This window comes from Dermacentor variabilis, chromosome 7 (assembly GCF_050947875.1).
Source record: "Dermacentor variabilis isolate Ectoservices chromosome 7, ASM5094787v1, whole genome shotgun sequence".
NCBI classification, from domain to species: domain Eukaryota; kingdom Metazoa; phylum Arthropoda; class Arachnida; order Ixodida; family Ixodidae; genus Dermacentor; species Dermacentor variabilis.
In genome coordinates this window covers 8798077-8812623 of record NC_134574.1, presented here as the reverse complement: position 1 = coordinate 8812623, position 14547 = coordinate 8798077, and the positions used below count along the sequence as shown (strand labels likewise).

Below are 14547 nucleotides of genomic sequence, written 5' to 3'. Positions count from 1 at the left end.
CCCTCGCACTCTTTCACTCGCACCTAAAGCACAAGTGCGCGGGGCGCGATAGGATCTGATCGCACCTGGACTTAATTTATACGGAGCATGATGCGGCTCCAAGCTGTTGTTCTTGTCGCGCTGCACGCAGTTTTAGAGGTGCGTTTGCAAGCAGCCGCTTGTAATTCAATCATTTGACTATCTGCGTCCGCGGAAGTTACCATTGATTGTCTTGGAACTCCTCTGCGGCAGAAGCAAAATTTCGTTATATTGAAATTGCACACAAACACACTTCTTTATACTGAGGCTCTAAATTCATGGTGTTCTATGGAGAAGAGGTTATGAAAAGTTTAATACTTCGTTATATCGAGAATTTCATTATACTGAGGTTTAACTGTATAGAGATTTGAATTTATATACCTTAATTGTTGTGCAGCTCCTTGGGTCATGGTTTCTATGAATATGACTCATATGACTATGACTCATATGACTCTATCTGTTGCGTAGAAAATCTTTCTCGCCCCGTTTCCCTACCATTCTCCTTTTGGAGGAAGCCCCCTCTTGATGCTATCCTTGTTCCACTCTTGGCCCACATCATTTCATAATCGAGGCATGTAAGGCCACAGTTCCTTATGCGATGCAGCTCTGACATCATGCGTACCATACAGAATTGTACATGAGCCTGAGCCCATGCATAACCATTCTTCTGATCAAATGTTAATTTTTAGACTGACGTCCTTCCCTCTTGCATGACAGTTATCTCTGCTGTATTGTTGCTGCTCTCTCATGTATGTATACCAATAAATTATTTTAGTCAATTTCTTCTTGAACATTGAGTCCAATCTTTGCCAAGTGTGTGTTGAATGTTAATATTTTAAGACCTGTCTTCACAATCGGCCTCCACCTCATCCATTTTAGCATCCTCAATTCGCTCACTTCTCCATCCAGACTTCTAGGTGACGTTATTAAAATTGTTTAGGTTCCATACAGTATTGCTGGTCATGTATTGTCTTATAAGTTTATTTGACAGTGAAAATCTTCAACTTGACTGGAATCTGTGTAACATAAATATCATAATGCATCTTTTCAGTTTTTCCAAACTATGTCAATTCTGCTGATTCTATGGGCTGTCCAAATTTTCCATGTTGGTGTTTTCAGTTAGCTTTGAACCAAGGTATCCGTCTTTATGGTTTACCCTCAAGGCTTCCCTTTCATCTACTCTGAGAAATTGGCATGCGGCTACCAGATGTGGGCAGCTTGCCTCACAACATGCTCAGCTACAACATGCTATGCTCCGCTACTTTTGCCAACCTTTGCGCTAGATGTCAATCAGAATGAGCGAAGCGGCGAGAATGGGGAATTATGAAATTAAGGCAGAGGTTCGAGCATTAAGGGAAGTCATACTTATGAGGTGAGTACATGTGAAGAAAAGTATTCACAATTATTGGGAATTTGCAGTTTCCGGTTTATTGGCCTATTAAACTATCCGTAGCTATTTCAGTTATTTCATCATGTGTTGCAATTTTTGTTGCAATATGTTCTTCTTAAGTGCCGCCACACTTACTACTAGAAGTTTGAGAACTTAAATTTCTTATTCACTTGGTTCTTTCATACCTACAAGCAGCAGTCTTTTCACTTTACATCGGCTATTGAATGTAATGCCCAGATATGTTCTCAGTCTACTTCAGTGGGAGTCACTAACACAGTGAATGATCATGAAGCATGTGTGTTCTTAGAAAGTGACTTCATGTGATGCAGCTTTAAGTTAAGGTAGGGGATGCTTTGGAAAGCATGTTATGTGGCTTACATGAGAATTATTTTATGCCAGAAAGCATACAAATATTTGTGTTTATTTCTGGTGTTCTTCTTCCTTAATTACTTTCTTGATTTAGCGCATATATATGAAGCAAGAGATCTTGGTTTGTTCTTTCTTTACATTAGCAAATTACATTATTCATATAATAGCACACTTTACATAAGTGAGCACATTAAAAGTCACTTCGCGAGCAAAACATGTACTTGTCTTTTCGAATATCCCAGCTTCATATTTTAGTGTGTGCAGTTTGGACGTGATTCTTGAGAAGCACTACATCTGCTTCAAGTATATGAGGTATAATTGCTTTTGCTTAAAAATAATCCTAATCTTCCTTGATAGCTGTCCTTTTTTTACTAGACAATATAAGCATGGTGCTTAATTCCAAGATAAATATGCCTGCTGTAACTGTATGCATCAGTGTTTGACTATTCGTTACCTACTATTCCTATTAGAAAAATGTATTTGCCAACCTCCAATTATTTGCATTGAAGTAGTGAAGAGTTTGACGGCAGCCTGTCTGGTTCGGTCAAAAGAGGCACGGTAAGTAGTTTAAAATTAGATGCTAACCATAAAAATGAAAAATAAGAACTGGTTCGACTGGAGCTTTGTTCACAATCTTTGCGAAAAGGCTTTCAAGTGGGAGCCGAAACATCTATCTTTTATGCCCGATCATCATTTGCTAATTATTATTATTATTTGAATTCATCTAGCCCTAAAGAGGTGGCAATTTATTTCGAATACTACTCTTTGCATTTTGTTTCCATTGCTGAGTTTTTTTAAATGTAACTTCATGCACCACACAAGTACAACTCAAACATTTTCATTCTTTCAAGGACGTCACAACTAGTGGAAGGTATTCTGCACTAACATAATTATTTTGAGATGTCCAGTAAATATGTAGTCCTCATAAGAAGTATCCAAATAATTTTGGCCTAAGCGGTTATACATTAACCACGTAGGCTTCATCACCTTCTGACATCACTTGGTCTTGGCAAACTAGTGAGCTGACAAGTTTGAGCATGCAGTCACTTCCCTCCATGTTTGTTTCGATGAAGGCTTGCCCTTTGGTGCTACTCTGGATCCACCCCCGTTTCCTGTCATTACCACTACGGGCTTCAAGGCACACACCCTCAGGAAAACTTTTCATGCACAAACCTGGTTCTTTCACACTTTTACTAAGACAAACATTGAAAGCAAGGATGGCATAGCAGGCATGTTGGTTACAGAAGTACTTTATTAAATAGCTTTGTAAGTATTCGTCTAGTGGACATTTCCATATCCACTTCTTCTGAATTAGCTGGGGGAGCATGTCTCCTTCTCATGCATACCCCAGCCCAGCCAATCAGAACTTCAGCAGCGGATGAAATGGACTTTTCCACTAGGTGGACACGGAATACATCCCCTGTGCTCTGTCCTATCTTTCCACCCTTCTCCATGTATTTTACTCAGTAAACTGCTGGTTCAGCATGTTGGCCACCTTAATCAATCTTCCAACAGCTCAGCACTTAAAAGGTATACAATACAAATAAGGCACTGTAAACCCAAGCAGTTAGGCTGGCGATTGCTGCTGTTATGCAACATACAGGCTCAAGCAATGGCTTCACCGTAGCTTTCTAAGTTAACTTTACTGAACTTTGAATTTAGAGAAGGCAGAATATAAAAAAACAGACTAGCATTTTTTATATGTGCTTCACGCCTCTGCTTTTTTGTGTTACTAAAATAAGTATGTTGAACCTAAATGAAGTAAAAGGAAAAGAATATTGTCACACTAATTTCATTTCACTGTCTTTTTAAAGGTATAGCAAGATTTTTAGTTCCATTACGAGTTGTTACTTGTTTCGATCTTAATGTTCATTTCTCATACTCCAATTGGACTACAACTGTTCCCTCATCCACAGCTATCAAGGCATTATGGCAACTTTGGAAGCTCTCTGAACTGAGTAAATGCTATGCATTGCATTATTTCTTAATACATCATGGCTGCCTTTAACCTCTATAGTTCCTTATTAAAGCCAGCATCTCTCTTGTGACCACATTTAAAGAGCTTGTGATAATGTATGCCTAACAAGAAAGATGGGTACTTTGTAGTGCTAGTATGCTCTAAGTAAATCGTTTTATGCAAAAATTGCTGACATAATTGTCTGACAAATACTGCATCATGTTTGCTATTTTGCCTTCTGTTTCAATTTCACTGCATCTATACATTTTACCAGTGCATGAGTAGGGTTCAAGGCTGTTCTTTAAAATGCTCATGAGCACTTATCATGATCAGTTCCGCATATAAGTGGTTTTGCTGATAGAATACAGGAATACGAGCAAAATTGACATGGAACCAACATATAGATAACGTCTGCATGACTGCCTATCAAAAGTTATATTTTCTGAGAAAAAAAAAACTGGAACATGCATCGCGTAATGTAAAAGTTATTGCATACATCGCCTTCATTAGGATGATACTAGAATATTCAGCTTTTGTATGGAGTCCCCTTCAAGTGACGCTTAAGAGTAAGTTAAAAGAATACAGAGTCTGGCGGCACGTTTTATTTGTTCTGCACATTTAATAAAAGTACACTGCTCTGCTTCATCACTCCATGATAAGTGCAAGGATCCTGTACCAGGAAGTCAAACCAAGACGCGGGATGTTCAGCCTGTGAAAATAAAAACGAGTTTGAAACATTAACATGCAAAAGCTAAAGCACCCTCAAGAAAATAAACACAGCACAGGAACATATCCAATGAATCATAATTACGTATGAGAGCAAACATATAGTTTCTATGGCACAGTGAAGAAACTTTATTCCTCCGGCTTTTTTTGTGCGCGAGGAAATATGAAAGTGCATGCATTCTCCCCATATTGTGTATCTGTCACCTTTTCACACACAACAAAGACGTTGTCTCAATGTGCCCAACTGTCTTTGTGCATATCCATTTCTCTGCTCTCATACCATGATACCTACAGTTAAAGGCTCTAGCAATGCTTAGCTTAAATGAACCAACACAAGCTACATGCACTGTGCTGTTGAACATGGCATTGCAAGTTAAGATTCATGCACAGCACATTCATATGCTATAAACATCTGATTGTTATTGTAGGTGAGATAAATAAAAAGAAGGTATGTAAATAAGAATGTTCCCTAATAAGCTGTGCAGAAGTGCCCTCCCGTTTGGACAGAAGCCGAGCACAGCTGCAGTGAACAAGAAGCGAACGTATACAGCATTTAAAATCTAGGTTCTAAATGTGCTACAGATTTTTCTGAATTCATGGTCGAAAATCTAGGTCTCTATTCGGACTGGTAATGCTATGTGTCACCTAGTTTGATAAAATATACCATATCACTGGTCTCCCAAGCTAAGGCTGCTGTCCAGTTGCAAGTGCAAATTACTCAATTATGGCTAGAGCACATTTGAGCAAAAGGCAGCCAAGATTACTGTGCCATTGAGGTCTATTTCCTGACATCTGATTTCTTCTCAGAAAGCTACCTCTCTAAAAAAAACCTTCAGAACAACACAACCCAAACCTTTCTTGAGAAAAGCCATCACACTGGTCCTTGAACACTCATTACACAGTGGCTTCTTGTGATGTAATGTTATGTACGTCAGCCCCTTACAAAGTACAGGAAAATTTAATAATGGCAGCATGACAGGTACACAAAAAGAAAAGGGATAAAACATCACACAGGCTGCCATCAGTGTTCATATCTCTTTTTCAATGTGGATGTTTTTAGCAGTGAATACATGTTCTCATTAAACTGAGTCATAATATTACAAAAGCGAAGGGCAAGGGTCTTTACATTCTAAACTGACAAATGTGCTTTATTACGATTCACCGCAATACAGGAGGTGTTTTGCAGTGAACGGTCACGTAAGGGTTTGGCTAACTACGGCGTTCGTGTCCTGCAGCGAGGCCTGTTGTGTATTGCGGTAAAGCGTATTGTTGTGACAAGAGCTAACCTGGCATGTATGGCTTTAGCCAACAAAAGTTCTCAAGACATCATGCATCCTTCCGCGAAAATCTGCTTTGTTGAGAGTATAACATTAGGTTCGTCGCTGACAGAAACCATACATTCCAGATTCACGTAAATCTTTCCCAATATCGGCATGCTTCACCGCAACACACAAATATGTTGCGGTGATAACGGTGGTCGAACAGGCTGGTGCAAATGTTTCGACAAGGGAGCATGCCTTCATCAGGGCAACTGCTTTCCTTGGCAGTTTTCATATACGTGTGCCCCCCCTACTCCCAACGGGGGAGATTTAGCTGGACCTTTGCCAAGAAACGTACCGACAAACGTTTGGTAGTGGCTGGTAGAGATGCAGGAGTCTAAAAAGTGTTGCGAAATTCGGTTCCGTAGGTTTAGCTTCACCGCAATACAAATATGTTAAGCAGTTAGACATACATGTTTTGCGGTGAATCATAGCAAGGGTACCTGGCCTTTGAGGCATAGCAGCTTCCCAAGAGGCACGCTAATCCAGTGGCTAGTTATGCAGTTCCCCGCATGCGAGTGAGTTCCCTGCGTTCGGCGGTTTCCCAGTGACATACAAAATGACATTGATTGACTGTGTTGTAAATGGGCGACGGCACTATATGCTGATGCAAAAGCGTCGTTTCGCTTTTGAAAACTGCGCTCGGCTAAAGGGAACACCTTGACTCGCATATGACCAAAACAGTTGAACAGGAAACTACGAAATTACGTAGCTATTATGGAAGAAATCAACAGTTCAGAAAAAATGGCCGTGTAAACATTAACTGGCTTACGAGGTCGACAAACCAACGGTTCAAAGCATCACAGCCACGTCCGAAATAGCGCTGAAGGCCGGCGCCTCGGCGCGCGTAATGTAATAGGAGACGGCAGGTCCACAAGTACATCATAAGTCGGTGAAAGCGGTCACTCTTCAGTTCTGACATGCTTCACCGCGTAACACTAGTATACTGCGGCGAAGCTGACTTCAGGACGCCGATTAATTCTTCATCTAGCGAGGCAGGTCCGTTTATCACGCTTGGCAACGTTTGACATTTTCTGCATTAACTTCGTTTGTTCTTTTTAATATTATTATCACAGTGACCCTGTATCACGCAGTAGCAGAGCTAGTGCCGCGTCTTAGCTGCGTTAGGAAAGGTAAGCGCGTGTATGCAGCAGGCACGGCGGCATTGGCTCTTGTTTGGAAACTTCAAGAGACGCTCTTCCGCGGAGCGATGCCATTTGTATTATTAAAAGAATCCAGGTGATGATTAAATGAGCCGCAGCAAAGCTGTAAAAAAGCAGTAGGAATGCCGTTCTAAGATCCTCTCGCTCGAGCGAGATGGTCTTAGAAAAAAAGCGCGATGTAACGCGATCTGACGGAACAGCTCGTCATGCCAGTGTTTTCTTATGTCCTCGTTCTTACGCGCACCCTCCCTTGAATCAGACTACTGAATGGTTCTGTGCACGCACTGACGATCCTGACGGAGGCAATACCACTCACATTAGCATGCCGGCTGCAATTTGACGCGGCCATGAGGCAAAATATGCGCACAAGGTACCTAATGGTAACGCATCAAACAGTTAACAGCCCCAATCCTTTATTACACGCATATAGCGTGGAATGATGAATTACTCACGCTCTAAGTGGCCACGGAATACGAACCGCTTCGCAGCGCAGCCGGCTCCGTAAGACAGACGCCATGGAAATGAGCGGATGTGACATCATGGGTTATAGCGGACGTGACGTCATAGGTGAACGTAGACATTTCACCTTTCGTCTGCTGCGCCCCGGGCACAGCAGACACGGCCTTTATGTTCCCACGAAACACAAAAACTCTTAAAAACTTCTTGAAACGGCTACAAACGGCTATAGACGTCTTGGTCTATGATAAGACTGAAACTAGAATTTCTTCTAAACATAACCTCAGCACTTGGAATATGCTATTATATATTCTATCTGCGGCAAAACCCACTGCTCGTGTCACTAGAGAATATTTTGGTAAGGCCGTGTCTGCTGTGCCCGGGGCACAGCAGACGAAAGGCGCCCGAAATGTCTACGTTCACCCATGACGTCACGTCCGCTATAACTCATGATGTCACATCCGCTCATTTCCATGTCGTCTGTCTTACGGAGCCGGCTGCGCTGCGAAGCGGTTCGTATTCCGTGCCCACTTAGAGCGTGAGTAATTCATCTTTCCACGCTATATGCGTGTAATAAAGGATTGGGGCTGTGAGCTGTTTGATGCGTTACCATTAGATACCTTGCGCGCATATTTTGCCTCATGGCCGCGTCAAATTGCAGCCGGCATGTGGAATGGGCCGTGGCATGTTATATGGAGCTGCTCATGTGCGTGGTATTGCCTCCGTCAGGATCGTCAGTGCGTGCACAGAACCATTCAGTAGTCTGATTCAGGGGAGGGTGCGCGCAAGAACGAGGACGTAAGAAAACACTGGCATGACGAGCTGTTCCGTCAGATCGCGTTACATCGCGCGTTTTTTCTAAGACCCTCTCGCTCGAGCGAGAAGATTTTAGAACAGCGTTATTACTGCATTTTTACAGCTTTGATGCGGCTCATTTAATCATCACCTGCATTCTTTTAATAATACAGATGGCATCGCTCCGCGGAAGAGCGTCTCTTGAAGTTTCCAAACAAGAGCCAATGCCGCCGTGCCTGCTGCATACATGCTTACCTTTCCTAACGCAGCTAAGACGCGGCACTAGCTCTGCTACTGCGTGACACAGGGTCACTGTGATAATAAAATTAAAAAGAACAAACGAAATTAATGCAGAAAATGTCAAACGTTGCCAAGCGTGATAAACGGACCTGCCTCGCTAGATGAGTTGAAGAAATCGGCGTCCTGAAGTCAGCTTCGCCGCAGTATACTAGTGTTACGCGGTGAAGCATATCAGAACTGAAGAGTGACCGCTTTTACCGACATATGTGTTCCTTAATAATGTACTTGTGGACCTGCCGTCTCCTATTACATTACGCGCGCCGAGGCGCCTAAGTGTACTGGCCGGCCTTCAGTGCTATTTTGGACGTGGCTGTGATGCTTTGAACCGTTGGTTTGTCGACCTCGTAAGCCAGTTTATGTTTACACGCCCATTTTTTTCTGAACTGTTGATTTCTTCCATAATAACTACGTAATTTCGTAGTTTCCTGTTCAACTGCTTTGGTCATATGCGAGTCAAGGTGTTCTCTTTAGCCGAGCGCAGTTTTCGAAAGCGAAACGACGCTTTTGCATCAGCATATAGTGCCGTCGCCCATTTCACAGTCAATTAGTGTCATTTTGTATGTCACTGGGAAACCGCCGAACGCAGGGAACTCACTCGCATGCGGGGAACTGCATAACTAGCCACTGGATTAGCGTTCCTCTTGGGAAGCTGCTTTGCATCAAAGGCCAGGTACCCTTGCTATGATTCACCGCAAAACATGTATGTCTAACTGCTTAACATATTTGTATTACGGTGAAGCTAACCTTACGGAACCGAATTTCGCAACGCTTTTTAGACTCCTGCATCTCTACCAGCCACTACCAAACGTTTGTCGGTACGTTTCTTGGCAAAGGTCCAGCTAAATCTCCCCCGTTGGGAGTAGGGGGGGCACACGTATATGAAAACTGCCAAGGAAAGCAGTTGCCCTGATGAAGGCATGCTCCCTTGTCGAAACATTTGCACCAGCCTGTTCGACCACCGTTATCACCGCAACATATTTGTGTGTTGCGGTGAAGCATGCCGATATTGGGAAAGATTTACGTGAATCTGGAATGTATGGTTTCTGTCAGCGACGAACCTAATGTTATACTCTCAACAAAGCAGATTTTCGCGGAAGGATGCATGATGTCTTGAGAACTTTTGTTGGCTAAAGCCATACATGCCAGGTTAGCTCTTGTCACAACAATACGCTTTACCGCAATACACAACAGGCCTCGCTGCAGGACACGAACGCCGTAGTTAGCCAAACCCTTACGTGACCGTTCACTGCAAAACACCTTCTGTATTGCGGTGGATCGTAATAAAGCACATTTATCAGTTTAGAATGTAAAGGCCCTTGCCCTTCGCTTTTGTAATATTATGACTCAGTTTAATGAGAACATGTATTCACTGCTAAAAACATCCACATTGAAGTAGAGATATGAATACTGATGGCAGCCTGTGTGATGTTTTATCGCTTTACTTTTTGTATACCTGTCACGCTGCCATTATTAAATTTCCCTGTACTTTGTAAGGTGCTAACGTACATAAAATTACATCACAAGGAGCCACTGTGTAATTAGTGTTCAAGGACCAGTGTGATGGCTTTTCTCAAGAAAGGTTTGGGTTATGTTGTTGGGAAGGTTTTTTTAGAGAGGTAGCTTTCTGAGAAGAAATCAGATGTCAGGAAATAGAACTCAATGGCACAGTAATCTTGGCTGCCTTTTGCTCAAACGTGCCCTAGACATAATTGAGTAATTTGCACTTGCAACTGGACAGCAGCCTTAGCTTGGGAGACCAGTGATATGGCATATTTTATCAAACTAGGTGACACATAGCATTACCAGTCCGAATAGAGACCTGTTTAAATGTTTGTCACCTTTAACAACTAGATTTTCGACCATGAATTCAGAAAAATCTGCAGCACATTTAGAACCTAGATTTTAAATGCTGTATAAGTTGGCTTCTTGTTCACTGCAGCTGTGCTCGGCTTCTGTCCAAACGGGAGAGCACTTCTGCACAGCTTATTAGGGAACATTCTTATTTACATACCTTCTTTTTATTTATCTCGCCTACAATAACAATCAAATGTTTATAGCACATGAATGTGCTGTGCATGAATATTAACTTACAATGCCATGTTCAACAGCACAGTGCATGTAGCTTGTGTTGGTTCATTCAAGCTAAGCATTGCTACAGCCTTTAACTGTAGGTATCATGGTATGAGAGCAGAGAAATGGATATGCAAAGACAGTTGGGCACATTGAGACAACATCTTTGTTGTGTGTGAAAACGTGACAGATACACAATATGGGGAGAACGCATGCACTTTCATATTTTCTCACGCACAAATAAAGCCGGAGGAATAAGGTTTCTTCACTGTGCCATAGAAACTATATCTTTGCTCTCAAAGGTTTTTCTGATTCATTGGATATGTTCCTGTGCTGTGTTTATTTTCTTGAGTGTGCTTTAGTTTTTGCACGTTAATGTTTCAAACTCGTTTTTATTTTCACAGACTGAACATCCCACGTCTTGGTTTGACTTCCTGGTACAGGATACTTGCACTTAGCATGGAGTGATGAAGCAGAGCAGTGTACTTTTATTAAATGTGCAGATTTTAGCAGTATAACAGCCGTTCATTAAAAAAACATGTGTGCTGAAAATAAAGTGTTCTTACCCACATTCCTTGTAGTCTATTTATTTATTTATTTATTTATACTGTCAACCCTCATAGAGGGTCATAACAGAGAGGACAATACAATTACATAAATCAGATATGGACAATGTCAATGTACGTAATGTTGCTTAAGACTTGTCAATTCACAGTGAATAAGATGTTCACTTGAATTCTGTTCAGCACACTTCTGACATTTGTCAAAATACGTACAATGAATATCAAGTCCCACATATCACTTGGCACTTCAAACTAATTCGAAAACTGCCATAAATATGCTTCAGCAGCATTTTCAAAGTCGGTGACATCTTTTAGGCTAACAATAGCGTTTGGCGATTGGTTCCACATTTCTATCGCATCCAGGAAAAATGAGTATCGATATGTATTACTGTTTTTACAGTCCGGCATCATGACGTAGTCGTGGTTAGTTCGCAGGTATCTTTTGCCTGGAGCATGTAGATATTTGAGCTTATCAATCTAAAGTTGATCCTGCATTATTTGATAAAGCACCTTCAGCCTATATTTTTTCCTACGTACCTCAAGAAGATAGAAGTTGCAACGCTGTAACATAAGCGTGACCGATTCCTTCCTTCGGTATGTCGAACAAATAAAACGTGCCGCCAGACTCTGTATCCTTTCTAACTTCCTCTTGAGCGTCACTTGATGGGGACTCCATACAAAAGCTGAATATTCTAGTATCATCCTAATGAAGGCGGTGTATGCAATAAGTTTTACACTACGCGATGCATGTTCCAGTTTTTTTTTCTCAGAAAATATAACTTTTGATAGGCAGTCATGCAGACGTTATCTATATGTTGGTTCCATGTCAATTTTGCTCGTATTCCTGTGTTCTCATCAGCAAAACCACTTATATGGGGAATTGATCATGATAAGTGCTAATGAGCATTTTAAAGCACAGCCTTGAACCCTACTCATGCACTGGTAAAATGTATAGATGCAGTGAAATTGAAACAGAAGGCAAAATAGCAAACATGATGCAGTATTTGTCAGACAACTATGTCAGCAATTCTTGCATAAAACAATTTACTTAGAGCATACTAGCACTACAAAGTACCCATCTTTCTTGTTAGGCATACATTACCACAAGCTCTTTAAATGTGGTCACAAGAGAGATGCTGGCTTTATTAAGGAACTATAGAGGTTAAAGGCAGCCATCAAAATGTATTAAGAAATAATGCAATGCATAGCATTTACTCAGTTCAGAGAGCTTCCAAAGTTGCCATAAGGCCTTGATAGCTGTGGATGAGGGAACAGTTGTAGTCCAATTGGAGTATGAGAAATGAACATTAAGATTGAAACAAGTAACAGCTCGTAATGCAATTAAAAAACCTTGCTATAACTTTAAAAAGACAGTGAAATGAAGTTAGTGTGACAATATTCTTTTCCTTTTACTTCATTTAGGTTCAACATACTTATTTTAGTAACACAAAAAAGCAGAGGCGTGAAGCACATATAAAAAATGCTAGTCTGTTTTTTTATATTCTGCCTTCTCTAAATTCAAAGTTCAGTAAAGTTAACTTAGAAAGCTACGGTGAAGCCATTGCTTGAGCCTGTATGTTGCATAACAGCAGCAATCGCCAGCCTAACTGCTTGGGTTTACAGTGCCTTATTTGTATTGTATACCTTTTAAGTGCTGAGCTGTTGGAAGATTGATTAAGGTGGCCAACATGCTGAACCAGCAGTTTACTGAGTAAAATACATGGAGAAGGGTGGAAAGATAGGACAGAGCACAGGGGATGTATTCCGTGTCCACCTAGTGGAAAAGTCCATTTCATCCGCTGCTGAAGTTCTGATTGGCTGGGCTGGGGTATGCATGAGAAGGAGACATGCTCCCCCAGCTAATTCAGAAGAAGTGGATATGGAAATGTCCACTAGACGAATACTTACAAAGCTATTTAATAAAGTACTTCTGTAACCAACATGCCTGCTATGCCATCCTAGCTTTCAATGTTTGTCTTAGTAAAAGTGTGAAAGAACCAGGTTTGTGCATGAAAAGTTTTCCTGAGGGTGTGTGCCTTGAAGCCCGTAGTGGTAATGACAGGAAACGGGGGTGGATCCAGAGTAGCACCAAAGGGCAAGCCTTCATCGAAACAAACATGGAGGGAAGTGACTGCATGCTCAAACTTGTCAGCTCACTAGTTTGCCAAGACCAAGTGATGTCAGAAGGTGATGAAGCCTACGTGGTTAATGTATAACCGCTTAGGCCAAAATTATTTGGATACTTCTTATGAGGACTACATATTTACTGGACATCTCAAAATAATTATGTTAGTGCAGAATACCTTCCACTAGTTGTGACGTCCTTGAAAGAATGAAAATGTTTGAGTTGTACTTGTGTGGTGCATGAAGTTACATTTAAAAAAACTCAGCAATGGAAACAAAATGCAAAGAGTAGTATTCGAAATAAATTGCCACCTCTTTAGGGCTAGATGAATTCAAATAATAATAATAATTAGCAAATGATGATCGGGCATAAAAGATAGATGTTTCGGCTCCCACTTGAAAGCCTTTTCGCAAAGATTGTGAACAAAGCTCCAGTCGAACCAGTTCTTATTTTTCATTTTTATGGTTAGCATCTAATTTTAAACTACTTACCGTGCCTCTTTTGACCGAACCAGACAGGCTGCCGTCAAACTCTTCACTACTTCAATGCAAATAATTGGAGGTTGGCAAATACATTTTTCTAATAGGAATAGTAGGTAACGAATAGTCAAACACTGATGCATACAGTTACAGCAGGCATATTTATCTTGGAATTAAGCACCATGCTTATATTGTCTAGTAAAAAAAGGACAGCTATCAAGGAAGATTAGGATTATTTTTAAGCAAAAGCAATTATACCTCATATACTTGAAGCAGATGTAGTGCTTCTCAAGAATCACGTCCAAACTGCACACACTAAAATATGAAGCTGGGATATTCGAAAAGACAAGTACATGTTTTGCTCGCGAAGTGACTTTTAATGTGCTCACTTATGTAAAGTGTGCTATTATATGAATAATGTAATTTGCTAATGTAAAGAAAGAATAAACCAAGATCTCTTGCTTCATATATATGCGCTAAATCAAGAAAGTAATTAAGGAAGAAGAACACCAGAAATAAACACAAATATTTGTATGCTTTCTGGCATAAAATAATTCTCATGTAAGCCACATAACATGCTTTCCAAAGCATCCCCTACCTTAACTTAAAGCTGCATCACATGAAGGCACTTTCTAAGAACACACATGCTTCATGATCATTCACTGTGTTAGTGACTCCCACTGAAGTAGACTGAGAACATATCTGGGCATTACATTCAATAGCTGATGTAAAGTGAAAAGACTGCTGCTTGTAGGTATGAATGAACCAAGTGAATAAGAAATATAAGTTCTCAAACTTCTAGTAGTAAGTGTGGCAA

At 41.0% G+C, this 14547-nt stretch overlaps 2 long non-coding RNA genes across 2 annotated transcripts in view; both read left to right on the top strand.

Moving 5' to 3' along the window:
• The window catches only part of LOC142587303 (uncharacterized), a 61618-nt gene that overhangs the window by 29344 nt on the left and 17727 nt on the right, over window positions 1–14547 (top strand). The gene's annotated exons all lie outside the window — the stretch shown is intronic.
• Window positions 7872–11134, top strand: LOC142588946 (uncharacterized). The gene is made up of 2 exons (XR_012829753.1): window positions 7872–7936; window positions 10968–11134. It is a non-coding gene; the product is annotated as an uncharacterized LOC142588946 (long non-coding RNA).